The sequence below is a fragment of the Pinus tabuliformis genome, chromosome 2_1 (genome assembly GCF_031772625.1).
Source record: "Pinus tabuliformis cultivar Carrire ecotype Pingquan chromosome 2_1, CPIR1, whole genome shotgun sequence".
NCBI classification, from domain to species: domain Eukaryota; kingdom Viridiplantae; phylum Streptophyta; class Pinopsida; order Pinales; family Pinaceae; genus Pinus; species Pinus tabuliformis.
This window is the reverse complement of record NC_142299.1, coordinates 532,345,704-532,360,537: the sequence shown is the minus strand read 5'-3', so window position 1 is coordinate 532,360,537 and position 14,834 is coordinate 532,345,704. Positions and strand designations below refer to the sequence as shown.

General features: G+C 39.0%; 1 pseudogene; it reads left to right on the top strand.

Annotated features, from left to right (window-relative positions):
• The first annotated feature begins 1,522 nt into the window (after nucleotides 1–1,522).
• LOC149201344 (putative serine/threonine-protein kinase WNK11 pseudogene) lies at nucleotides 1,523–2,580 on the top strand (annotated as a pseudogene).
• The last annotated feature ends 12,254 nt before the right edge of the window (nucleotides 2,581–14,834 follow it).

The following is a 14,834-nucleotide window of genomic DNA, read 5'->3' as shown; positions in this document are numbered from 1 at the left end:
TAGATGTATGAAACTCTTTTCATTGTGAGACAAGGGAGGGGCCTTCACACAACAATTTCAAGTCTACTAAAATCTATAAAAGTGTAAATAAATATTTTCAATTTTGTAAAAATTTAAATAATTTAAAATAATTACACATTTTTCTCTAAATAAAGGCACCATGTAGCTAGTAGATGAAATTGTTTTTTTTAGATTGACTTATTTATTATTTAAAATACGTTTTTTAATCCATAAATAAATTCAGCACCATAAAAATCTCTAGAAACACTCAATTTCTATAAATTAAACAACTTAAACAAATTTTATAAAAAATTCTTCCAATTTTTTAATTAAAATTATATATATATATATATATATATACTCAAAAAAACACTATCTCTAGATTAAACTAATTTTTATTTATTTATTTTAGGAGAGCAATCTATTCCATCTATATCTATATATATTAAAAAAACATATATATATATATATATACTCTAAAAAAACACTATCTCTCAATTCAACTAAATTTTATTTATTTATTTCTATTTCATCGATATCTATATATTCTAACACACACACATATATATATACTCTAAAAAAACACTATCTCTCCATCAAACTAAATTTTTATGAGAGCAATCTATTATATATATATATACATACTCTAAAAAAACACTATCTCTGGATTAAACTAAATTTTTATGAGAGCAATCTAGAGCAATCTATTCCATCTCAGTTAAACTAAAGGTCATCTATTTCATCTATATCTATATATTCTTAAAAAAATACTATCTCTCGATTAAACTAAATTTTTATGAGAGCAATCTAGAGCAATCTATTCCATCTCTCAGTTAAACTAAATGTCATCTATTTCATCTATTTGTTTTATCAAAGAAAATAATTCAATGAAAATCAAAATCTATCACCAACCTAGCAATAAACCACATAAAAAACAAAGCAATCCAGGAAGTTGGGAAAAGCTCATAACCAACGAGTTACTCTGAACGTGTCAATGCTCTTTCAGTTATGGAATATTCAGTCCCCATAATTATCCAGACAGATATTTATGCGTAGCTGGTATTTCTGGGTCAAACGCAACCTCAAGTATATATATACACGTCTGTTATTCACATCCTCAGGGTGCTCTGCCTGTTATCGACCTAAATATTTTTTCGGTTAACGAGAACAGACTCAGCGATTTCTGTGGTTACAGATAGACAGGTATGTTTTCTCCATGCTCCTATTTGTTTTTATAAGGTTGCTTTTCTTGATCTCTGTGTTTGGAACTCTTCACTGCAATGGTTCTGCTCAGAGTCTTATTTTTCGAGGATTCTGTTTATCAAAATAGTTTTACGAGATTTCTTTTCTACCAACAGAATTTGTTTCTGTGTAGAACTAGGATTTTGGATTTCCTGGTTTGATTTAAGATTACCTGGCAATTTTAATTTTTACACTTCAATTTATTGGGTAGCTTTCTGAATCTGGCGGCTCTGTTTTTTCAGTATCTCTGGAGCGAAAATGCTGTCAGTGTCGTCAGTAATCCCACAGGAAGCAAAGTCTTCTGTCTTTGCTGTCTGTTCGTCTTCCGAATTTAGGGAAAATCTCCATTTCTGTGTCTTCCTATAGCCCTGCAAGGGTTTCTGTTTATTAAATTCAAATTAGAAGAGGAACCGAATTTGGAGTTCTGGGGCTAGGGTTTTCTTTACATGAGGTAGAGAAATGCCTAGTGTAGAATATGACACCTGTGATAAGGACAGGGAACCTTTTGTGGAACTGGATCCCACTGGTAGGTATGGTCGCTATGAAGATTTGCTGGGCCGTGGTGCCATGAAGAAGGTACACCGAGCTTTTGATCAGAAAGAAGGTATTGAGGTTGCTTGGAACAAGGTGCCTCTGCAAAACCTAGATGATGCTTCCATACAGAGGATCAGGATCTATGCAGAAGTCCGTCTGTTGAAATCTCTGAGGAACAAGAACATAATTATGCTCTACATTGCATGGCTGGATAGAAAGACAAGTCATGTGAATTTCGTTACCGAGGTCTGTACCTCAGGTACTCTGAGAGAGTACCGCCAGAAGCACCGTCATGTCTCCATGAAGGCTTTGAAGAATTGGGCACTTCAGATACTGGGAGGATTGCATTATCTTCATAATCATGACCCTTGTGTAATTCACAGAGATTTAAATTGCAGCAATATTTTTGTGAATGGCAATAGTGGCGTTCTGAAGATTGGGGATCTGGGTCTTGCCACTACACTGGGAAATGATCGTTGTGCACACACTGTCCTCGGTACTCCGGAATTCATGGCCCCAGAATTATATGAGGAGGATTATAATGAGCTTGTAGATATTTATTCTTTCGGCATGTGTTTGCTGGAGATGGTTACTTTAGAAATTCCTTATAGTGAATGCCGTAGCGTTGCTCAAATTTATATGAAGGTGAGTTCTGATATAAGGCCTGCAGCATTGGGAAAGGTTACCAATCAAGAAATGAGACAGTTTATTGAAAAATGCCTGGCGGCAGCACCGGTGAGGCCTTCTGCTGCAGAACTTCTGATGGACCCATTTTTTAAAGGAGTACAATCATGCACCTATTAGATGCCAAGTTGTTTTACTGAACAAGATAGATGGATTTCTGCCTATTTATTTTGCCAATTTACTTTTGAGATCTGCCCACATTCTTTCAAGAGTTAATGTGAGGAAAAGTTGTTATAAATAACAATAACACAATGTAGAAGATAAATGAAATTATGTCTATAGATTTATAATGGCTCATTTTGCCACATTATTTTGATATCTCTTAGATTTAGCAATTCGGAAAGATAGATACATGGTTTTAGATGTGTATAGATTTATGGTAGGTTATTTGGCCAGTTTTTTTTGCTATCTCTAATATAAAATTATTTGGATTTTATTTTTTGTGATGTGGAAAAGTATTATATCTAGGGTGTTTAAGTATCAAATTTATTGGCATTCAATTATTTTAATTTTGATTGGTTGAGAATTTAATTTATTATAAATTTGTCAATTAAAATATCATATATCATATGTTGTATTTAGAATATAATTTTTTAAATAACTGATATTGCATAAATTTCAGAAAATTATTGAAAATCTTGTAGATTATAAGTTCAGATTCTTATATAATGCAATTCAATTCAATATTATAATTATGCATTTGAAAAATGAATCCATTGTTTTGAATCAAGGAATAATCCAAACTTCAAATTAAACATGTAAGAGAGGCTATAAGCTATTTCAACCACCTAATGTGAAACATTTAGTAGAAACTCTAAACTATGGCTATGTATTTGTAGGTAGCAAAAGACTCTTAGAGATTTATGGTGGTGTAAAGTATTAGAATGAGTCAGCATGCAAAGAAAATTTTGAGAAGTGAAAAACATCTCAATGGTTCCAAATGCACACTTGAACTGAGTATTGCATTTAAAGTAATATTTTTGGGACATGGTAAGAATTACTACGTGCCCATTTTATCTTCACAATTATTAGAGTTTCAATTGAATTTAAACTGTAAGTTATTTTTAATTAGATTCTAGTTATTGATAATTGATTCTATTTTTATTACAAGTTTATGTTGATATAATATTTCCCTTTTCATAATAACATAAGAAAATGATACTTGCTTTCCAAGTATATTTATAAAAGAAATATTTTACAATCAATTTCTTTTATTTGATTAATTGCTATATGCCTCGTACATATCACAAACATATACCTAACCCCACCTTTAAATCATCTTTCCCTTCATTAATTATCATATGTCGCTATACATATCGCAATCATATGCTTATATACACATTTCAATCAATTGTTGTTCCCTTAATTAATTGTCATATGCCTTTGTACATATCAGAACCATATACCTAGCCCCACTTTTAAAGAATGGAAACATGGTTCAATTTTCTCAAATTCATATTATAAAATTTCCATATTCAAAATGCATCTTTTGCAATGTGTTCATTTTGTCTTCCCAAATGATTAGAATTCAATCACACGATTCCAAATGTTTTTGTACTTTATTATATGGTAAATTTAAAAAATTATAAGTTGCTAATAATGCTAATATTTATCCTTTTGTTTCTATGCAATGATTTGAATTCAACCAAAAGATCTGTTAGTTGTGATAGCCCCCCTTATATCACAAGCATATGCATAACCATTTGCAACATATAGGAACATGTTTAATTTTCAAATTGATAGCTTTTACATGATGATGATGATGATGATGGTTAATGTCTGCTGAGACCAAACATTGGTCTACCGAACCTAAAGAAAAAATTTATTTATTTTGATTTAATATTTTATTCCTATGCTCAAAAAGCTTGGAGAGAAGCCTCCCGTTGTAAAAGGCTAGGAAGGTCGGTATCGTAACAAATATTGTGAAACTGACATCTAATGTGGTTGTATGTGGAGCACTCTAAGAGGAAGTGGTTTTCATCCTTGATGTTCCTATTCTCACATATATGGCAGATCCTTTCCATGCATGGCGTTTTAGGAACTGCCCAATGACCTGTTTCACTATGGAGCTCATGAGAATTCGTTCTAATCTTTGCTATATTAATTGTCTTCTTTGAGCTAGTTAAAATAGAGAGATACTTTTGATCTTCTAATGTGGGGTTGATGACCTTCTTATAATAACTTAATTTTCTTTTAGCCGCTAAATCTTTCTCACACCACATTTTTTCTTTGAACTTAGAAGTAACAATATCTTTAATGTTATTTATGTTTTGCAATGCATCATTCTCATTTATCTCCTAATAGTTTAACCAGGCCCTTGTCTCTTTATGCCACCCTCGATTTAGCCTTAGGTGGTTTTGGTTGGAATTTAAAGCTAGCTTAGGAAGCATATGATCATCTATGTTATTGAGTTTGTGCTTGTAGAACAGAAACCTAATCATAGCTAGGCTCTCAATAGGGGAAAGACCTACTTCGATAAGGAGAATAGGATAGGGTGTATTACTTTTAATTTTCAGGTTATAAGTTATAAAACACTTCTAGATTTTCTCAATCTTTCTCCATGATTCTTTGGGGATGCTACTACCCCAAACCTCACAACCATATAAGATAACAGGAGTGACTAAAGTTTCAAAGAGAAACTTCTTTTTATCCCACATTATGAGGTTTGCTATTTTACAATTATTTTCAAGACTAAAATAAGCTTTCCACCCCCCATTAATCCTTTTCTCAATGCTATGGTTCTAGTTGAGCTTGTGATGAATACCAATTCCTAGGTACTTGTAAGAATACACTTCCTCCACGTTATTATTGTCATGCATAAAATTAGTGTAAGTGTCCTTCTTGGATTTGATAATCATAACTTTTGTTTTGTCAGTGTTAACAGTCATACCCATGGTAGAGCAGAAATCCTTAAGAAGTCTGAGTTGCTTATCAAGATCAGATGGGCACCTTGCGAAAAGAATAATATCGTCAGCATAGAGAAGAAGGATGACGACTATCCCAACTAAGATTGTGCTAGCACATCCTGGTTCCTCTAAATAGCCTTTGAGCTTATCGATGTAAATGCCAAATAAGGTAGGGCAGAGGGGGCAACCTTGTTTAATTCCAATGTTACACTTAATATCTTTTGACCACCCCTCATTGCTCTTTAGTTTGGTAATTACATTCTCGTATAACCTTATAGTGGCAGATCTCAACTCGAGAGGAACCTTTAGCTCTTCTAATATATTCCAAAGGTTGTATCTAGGAGCCATATCTATCTACATACATTGTTAAAACTTTAAATTAATCTCATAAGTTACTCATATCCAAAAACATCTTTTGCATTTTTTTTAGTGAAACTGGCTCAAATTTGTATTTTATGAATGTATTTTGAAATTAAAATATACATTTTTTTCCTCCATCTATATGCAACCCATCTGGGGCTTAGGTATGATGTGGATGGATATTTTAAATTGTATACATTGGTTAAAAATCACATATGCTTTCGTACCTAATATTTATTCATTGAAATTTCTAGATGATTTTCAATTAGATTAATAATTCTAAACTTTTTCTCTACATACATTGTTAAAACTTCAAATTAATCCCATAACCTAATCATCAAACAAAATTTATTTTATGATTTCCTTGAAGTACTTGAATAGTGGCACGTCGCCCAAACCATTGTGGCTGAACTCTTCTTTATTCTAAGCACGCGAGAGAAAGTCAATTTAAAGCTCCTTTATCTTTCTCGTAGCAACTTTCAATAGCCACCTTATGACCGTGGCATATAACCTCAAAATCAGACCTTGGCACTTTTCTTTACGAGCACACCTTAAAACCTTTCGAGAAGGTTAAAGAATTACGTCATATGTATATGGCCCACTCTCTCTATATTTTAATTGGCCATTCTCTTTATGCCTTCCACGTGAGCCTAAATGTACGTCATCTTGCTTATGTTCTTCTTTCAACCCTTCTGCTTACAGGATCTTAATCATAATGGACCAACTTCGATTATGCTACAGTCCAGCATGATCACCACAATTCTACAGTGCATTCTAATTTCCTAAACAATGTCACTCTGATTAAATTGATTTGTTGGTTATGATCCAAAGGATTTTTGCCCCTATATACTATATTTAAATTTTGTTCTCGATTGCTCTCCCTCCTGAGCTTTAAACAATGGCTCTGCAACCTCTGCGTACTATTGTGCACACACTCTAAGTGCAATCCATCCCAAGCTCAAGTGTAACATCTGTGACACATATACACTCAAGTATAAACTATAAGTCTCTTTTATACACAATCAACAAAAAATTTCAACACATTCGATTCAAAACACTCAAACATAATGGTTTTTTCTTTTGACAAACACACATATTCTGTACAAAATTACATGAGACCTCTCATTGGCTTGATTTACAATATAATTGGCCCTCTTAGCCTTATGGCCATATTTGGCATTACTTTGCTGGCTCTCTGGACACTCCTCTCTCACTCACTTCTTCTACATCATACCTTTCTTCTCATTTTACATAATTATAAGAAAGAGGATTCTGAACTGCAATTAGTTTAGAGCCATAGAATCCTCAACACACCTCTATTTTAGGATCCTCTAGATCCACCAGTCCTCAAAGAGATCTAGCTAAGTCAAAAATATATCTAACTCACTCAACATTCTCGATATCTCTTTGTAAAAGTAGATCTGATTACAATATTCAAAATTTCTCTATATTTCCTTAAGACATAAAAAATACAAATAATTAAACAATGACATTCAATAAGGGAACCAACTTCCTTGTTAAATGGCAGACCCTTAAGTCTAGTCAAAATTCATTTTGACTTGGAGGTAAGATGCTCATGCATCATTACTCCTAAGGTGAAAAAAAATTCATGGTCTCCTGACCACGTGCTTTCATATGCTGATGAAGTCATCTTAGGTTCCAAAATTTAGTTTATAGATGGCGATCTACTCTATTGCTTTTTTGATGGTATGTTGTCTTTAGTTCTATAGCCTTCCACACTTTATGTTGCTGCCCCATTGCTTTGTTGATGCAAAGTTCTTCAATAAATTGCATTTCTTGTTTCATGTCTTCCTTTGTCTGCAATGCCCTCTCGTGTATGTCTTCCTCAATAGCATCCACAATTCATCAATCAATTTATCAACCTTTGTCTTTGGATGAACTTCACTATTTTCATTGTCTTCAAGATGTTTCACATCCTCCTTTATCAAAAGAGTTATACAATTCTTGTCAATCCACTGATACATTTTGTAGTCTTCTCCTCATTTTTTGTTAATGCTATTACCTCTAACCTTGTTGTTACAAGTTGAATATGTGGTCTTTGGCTATTTATCCTCTCCTATAGGAAATTAAAATGCTCATACAATTCAACAAAATCACTTTGAATTGTACCTATGTCCTCCATGCAATATCTATCACTTGGATTTTCTGCCAGCCACTCCTCCAAATTTTTTCCTCATCTTCATCTATGTGTTCTTCCTTTGACATGAGATTTTCAATTAGTATTGAAATATCCTTGAGCTTGTCTTCACGAAGTAATTCTCCACCTTTTGATGTTGTCTCATCTTTTACGCTTGTGTAATTTCGATGAGATGATGTTGCTTCATCCTCTAAAACTGATCTAGGTGGCTCTAGAGAAGCACAAAAATTGAAGTCTTTTGATCTCATCAAAACCAAGAACAAATCGAAAATCTCATTGTCCTGATTCCAATGGTGCAGATGACGCCTCAATCCAACTTCGTATGTACAAGTTATGGCCAACAAAATATCTGGTCAAACTAGACCTAATAACAGGGTTTAGTAGAGTGCCAACTAAATTTGGGGCATAGCTAACTTTGGCAGTCCAACTAAATTTGATGACATTTCACTAAATTTGGCAACAACAAACTACGCGACAAATTCAATAGACCTGCCAACACTGACCCTGCTAGATTTCAAAATAGGAGGCTGGTGGGGATTGAACCTGTGTCAGTCGGCTAGCCGACCCGCCAACGATAGCCCCAAAATACACCACCAACAATTAATGATGCCCAATACCCAATGGTCATACTTGACAAGGGACCAGTGGGGGTTGAACCTAGGCTAGTTGGCAGCAGCAAATAAATACAAACAAATGTTATAACAATGATGAAATTACGTGTAGCCATTCCGACGGTTCACTCCAAACGACAAACAAACAATCGAGATGGTTAAAAAAAAAATAGTTCTCCAATATTTTTAAAATGATAGCTAATAATTAAGGGCCTTGTTACACGATGAATCCAAACATTGACAAATACTCAACATATTGCTAGCAGACAATTTTTGTATTAAGCCTGATGAGGGTTTTACTTAAAAAAATGGTTATAAAACAAACAAACAACAAGACTCGACCTTGATTGGGCTGCGAGATAGCTAGGGCGCTTACCATTGTTTCATGGGTAGGACTTTGGTAAGTTCACCCACCCCTCAAGATTTAAACTTTTTTACTTGTCTAGATCCAGAAGAGGAGGCCACGAGTGGAAACAAAGCATAGTGTGAAAAAACAAGCAATGGAGCCAAAAATAGGTGGAAGTCGGAGACGACGAAAACATGATGCACCGATTTCCAGAGCAGAACCCTGAGTAGACAAATCTTTTATATTCCTTGGAGGCCCATATTTGTAGGTGTCATAATGGGGTCAAGATTATACTCATCTGAACTGAGTTTTTGCAAGAATTGTGGTGGTGTAGTCCGTTTTGGTATTTGAGCAGCCGATTTTCAAGCCATTGTCAGATTGGGATGTATAAAGATGCATTATGGACATTTACTTGTTTTTCTTTTAGAAAAAGGATGGATGTATATTTGTAGGTTTTGGTGATTGTTATATGTTGTAGCAGGGCAACGAGATCTGAATTTTTATAGGAAATTCATCACTTTAACATTTGCATGAAAACCAAGGTGGTGCAGTGCTGAAATAGGGTTGACACTTCATCACAAAGTAGTCATGTTTACCGCCATTGGTCTCAGAATTGCGAGATGATTTTGATGATGATGAGTATGATGAGTATGATTTGATGATGAGTAAGAGGATATGTTGCCACTTTTGTGAGAAGTCATTTCTTTGTCTTGTTAAAGGAGAAAACTTTGTGAGTGAGAGTTCTTTATAGGGAGCATATCTTTGTAAGAGAGACATCACCACTCTAGATGAGGGATTTATCCTTCTGTTGAGGAAGATCTGCCATGTACTCATTATCTTGTTGAGACTAATGAAGTGGCCTCCCTACTATTGAACTAGGGCCCGAAGACGTATCCCACACTAGACAAACTTTGTTATCAAGTCTTGTGTTATGATTTCATCTTGGTTATTTGATTCCTGTTTATTTTCATGGATTGGTTGATCCAGATTTAAGCAGGAACGCAACAAATTACAGAGATAACCATATACACAAAGATGCAGCGGAAATAATACTTCATTTCATTAATGGAAAATACTGACATATGCTTACAAACAGAAATGGCAATAAACTAGCTAGGGCGATGGTAGCTTATCTCTGAGAAGAGATGTGATGGCTACATGCCTCTGAACTGTTCTGAACTGTATTACAATGAGGCTCGAAGGCCTATTTATTGTTGAGAAACAATGGAAAACCCTTCACATACCGAAACCTAACCCTAGAAGATGAAACGCCAAATTGTGGGCCCCGTTTGGGTAAATTGGTACATCAATTTCCCGGGGTCGTAACTTTGGCATACGATCTCCGTTTGACGCGTACGATAGCTCGTTAGAAAGATCTATCCGAGTACTACCACTTTGGGGGGCAACATAGGGCTCGGTTGCCCCAGAATTCCAAAAAAACGTCGTTTAGGGCCTCAAAACGGCTCCGGAAGTTCAGGACCCGAAAAACTGCTAAAAATAGTAAACTGTGCTACAATTAAGGAAACTGAAAATGCTGAGAAAGACAATGGTGGGGGTCCAGGTGGACCTGGCAGGTGGCCACCAATATCCACCTGGATCATTCCTCCCCCCTTAGGAAGCAATGGTCCCCATTGCGTTGAGCTCCTCCATGAGATGAGGAAACCTCTGCTGAACTTGTTCCCTGGTGAGCCACTTGCCCTGCTGAAGGAGTTGGCCTGCTTTGACAACTCGATACAGTTGGATATGCTGTTGGCGAGTGTTCTTGATCTGTGTGTCCATGATCCGATCAGTTGCAACTTGCTCCATGCAATCTGGATTTAATTCTGTGGGTTTGAGCTGTTCTGCAATGTCGGATGTGTCTAGCAATGGTGGAAAGTATGGCCGAAGGCGGTCCACATTGAACACTGGGTGCAGGCCAAGGAATGGGGGAATGCTGAGCTCAAATGCATTGTCTCCCATAGCCTTAGTAATGGTGTAAGGACCATATCGAAGTGGTCTCAATTTCCGATAGGCTCCAGTAAGGCGTTCCTTTTGCAAATGCAACCAGACTTTGTCGCCCACCTGAAACTTGTGTGGCACCCGGTGTTGATCATGTCGCTGCTTGTACTTGGCATTTGATTTCTCAAGAATGTCATGGACCTGCTGGCGAATATGTTGGATGCGCTCAATGAAGCTGGTGGCCTTATCTGTTTCGGACTGGACATGAGCTGAATTCATGTGAGTAGCTGCAAGTGGCATGGCCACATCAATGGGGCATAGTGGCTGGAATCCTAAACCCACCTGAAAAGGGCTATGGCCAGTGGAGCTGTGAAGAGCTCGGTTGTAGCTGTGCTGAACATAGGGGAGGCTCTCGTCCCATGTGCGTGGATGCTTTGAGTTATACATGCGCAGAATGTGCACAATCATCCTGTTGACAACCTCTGTCTGGCCATCAGTTTGAGGATGGAAGGCTGTGGACTTCGTGAGTTTGGTGTCCAGCATTGACCAGAGACTGGACCAAAATGTGCTGAGAAACCGACTGTCCCGATCTGAGATGATAGACTGTGGGATCCCAAAGTGCACCCACACTCGTTCAAAGAAGAGTTTAGCAGTGGCTTCTGCTGTGATATTCTTCTTGCAGGCCATCATAATGGCCATCTTTGAGAACCTGTCGACGACCAAAAAAACACAGTCATTTCCATGCTTAGTAGAAGGAAGGCCTGACATGTAATCCATGGAGATGGATTCCCAAGGTCGACTAGGGGTAGGCAACGGGGTATAGAGGCCTTGCTTCTTAATGGTCGGTTTGGCAATGGCACAGGCAGTACATGATCGGATGTACTTCCCAACATCCTGTCGAAGATTCGGCCAATAGAAATAGTTTTGCAGTACTGCCACTGTTTTCTCGACCCCGAAATGCCCAGCAGCCCGACTGTAGTGTGCTTCCCAAATCATCTTGGCACGCTCGCTTGAAGGAACACAAAGGTGACCGAGGTGGCATAATAGGGCATCCTGGAGGTGAAAATCTGCAACCTGCCGACCCTCCAAGAGTGTCTGGTATGTGTGGCCGAATTCTGGGTCGCTTTTGTAGAGAAGTGGCCAATCAGAAGTCTCGTGCCCGCAAGAGTTGAGCACGGTGGTTAGCGCCATGATCGGTGGTCGACTGAGGCAATCTGCAACATTATTGGTGCTGCCCTTTTTATACTTGATATTCAAGTGAAACTGTTGCAGGTATGTAGACCACTTCTGATGGCGATCATTCTGCAATTTCCCTTGGGTCTGTATGAATTGCAGAGGTCGGTGGTCTGTGTGGATGACCGTTTCCTTCCCCAAAATGTAATGCTTCCATTGTCGGCAGGCCTGTACAATGGAATACATCTCTTTATCATAAGTGGGGTACTTCCGGACTGTGTCTGAAAGTGTTTCACTGTGATATGCCACTGGATGTCCATGTTGAGTAAGGACTGCCCCAATAGCATAGTCAGAGGCATCTGTCTCGACCTCAAATGGTTGTTGTAAATCTGGTAACGCGAGCACTGGTGCCGTGCAGAGGCGATCCTTCAACTCCCTGAATGCCTTCTGTTGAGATTCAGACCAAAAGAATTTTGCTTTCGCCCCGCCCTTGGTGACTTGACTCAAGGGCCAAGAAATATGAGAAAATCCCAACACAAACCTGCGGTAGAAGTTGGCAAGACCTAGAAAGCTGCGGAGCTCTGTTAGAGTGGTTGGAGAGGGCCAATCCCGAATGACTTGGACCTTGGCTGGATCGACATGCACCCTGTGTTCATCAATGATGTATCCCAGATACTGGACCTCGGTCATGCCAAAAGTGCATTTCTCCAAATTGGCACATAGCTTGTGTTGCCGCAGTGTTTGGAGAACCTGTCGGATGTGGTGGAGGTGCTCTTCCCAACTCTGGCTGAAGATCAGAATGTCATCCAAGTATACTACTACAAAGGAGTTGGTGAATGGCCGCAAGATGTCATCCATTAGCCTCATAAAGGTTGCAGGAGCATTCGTCAATCCGAAAGGCATGACCAACCATTCGAAGAGGCCCTCCTTGGATTTGAAGGCAGTCTTCCACACATCTGAGGGTTCAATTGGTACCTGGTGATATCCTGACTTCAAATCGATCTTGCTGAAATATTTCGCCCCCTTTAGTTGGTCTAGGAGGTCATCAATCCGCGGGATCGGGTACCTATTACGGACAGTGATCTTGTTCAGCGCCCGATAGTCAATACAAAGTCTCCACATCCCATCCTTCTTCTGTACCAACACTATCGGGCTCCCACAGGGCGAAGAACTCGGACGGATGTGACCTTTCTGTAGGAGCTCCTGAATCTGCCTCTTGATTTCATTGTTCTCCAGAAAGGAGCGCCGATAAATTGGTCCATTGGGTAGCGGCGCACCTGGGGTCAGATCAATGGAGTGCTTGACTTGACAGTGCAGAGGAACCCCTGCCGGGGAGGTGAAGATGTCTTTGTACTCCTCCACAATCTTGTCCATTTGTAGCTGCCGTGCAGAGGGACCTCGTTTGGAGGCCGCGGCCACTGTCTTCTTCTTCCCTTGAGGGCGTATCATCAGGAAAACAAATTTCCTGGTTTTGGAAATGATCTTACTGCATTGTTTTGCAGTAATCAAAGAGATGGCGGCAGGTGGTGGTACCTCTGGTATCCTGAACAACTTATTTCCCAATGTAATAATAACAGCACGGGGCCTTGATTCATACACAACATGTCGCTTCCACAAGTATGGTTGTCCTAGTAATACATCACAAACTTCAAGGGGAGCAATGTCACACAATACCTCATCCGTGAAGGGCTTGATGTTGTATGGAAGGCGACACTGCTGGCTCACGCGAAGATCTCGCCCTTGGTAAAGCCACCCAATGGTGTATGGTTGTGGATGTGCTGTGGTCGGTAAGCCCAACCGCTTCACGACCTCTGCCGAAATGAGGTTCTTTTGACTCCCGCTATCAACAATGAACTGTATCGGGGAGCCCTTGACCCACATCTGGGAGTGGAAGAGACGCTCCTCCTCCTCTGGATCTTCGGGTTCATTTTTCTGGATCTTTGCGGTAGCAACAGTGGCGCTGGGATCCGCATCAATGATCTGCTTCCCTTTTTCATACCCCTTATCGGGTTCTGACTCAGAGTCAGAACATGCATCTGATTCTGAAACCTTTAGCTCAGCCACCAGTGACTGTTTGGCCCGACACTCACTTGTGTTGTGAGTGGAGCTCTTATGGAACTCGCACCATTTTCCAGTGTCCTTTCTCGGCTTCACGGCGTTGCTCTTTGCTTGCAGCTTCAGCTGGTTGTCTTGGGCTGTCCCGCCTTGGCTTTGTCCTTTGTTTTGTGGTTTAGGGGCACCTTTCCCCTGCTTTGGATTCGCAGATCCAAAGTCTCGCTTCTTTTGTTTAAACTTCTGCTCGACTTTGACGGCATACCGGTATGCTGCGCCGAGTGAGGGGATGTTTAGGAACTGTATTTCTTCCTGGATGTACTTGTGCAGGCAGCCACGGTATTTGAGTATCAAATGTTGCTCCGAATCCTTGATACCCAACTTTGTGCGAAGGGTATGGAAAAGATTGGTGAACTCCGGCACATCTTGGTCCCTTCCCTGCCGCAGCGTGGTCCACTTTATGTATTCATCCTCATAGCTTCCGACAGGGTAGTACTGCTCCTTGATGGCATCCCGGAACGAATCCCAGGTGGGTGCGGCTGAAAATAGTGAGCCAGTACTTTCATCCTTCTGCTCGCAGTAGGTTTCCCACCAGTCCTTGACGTGGGGGGCTGCTTTGAGAAGAGCAAAAACAATCTTTTCCCGACTCGTAAATTCATGAACAGAAAAATAACCCTCTAGCAGATTTAACCATTTATCTACGGCATCGGCGTCTATCTGACCCTCGAATATGGGGATTTCAAAATTAACTTGTACCTTAAAGGGTGTGGCGTTTCCAAAGGAGCTGCTGGAAGCCGATGCGCCGCTTCTGGGTAGCCGCTGAAGGATCT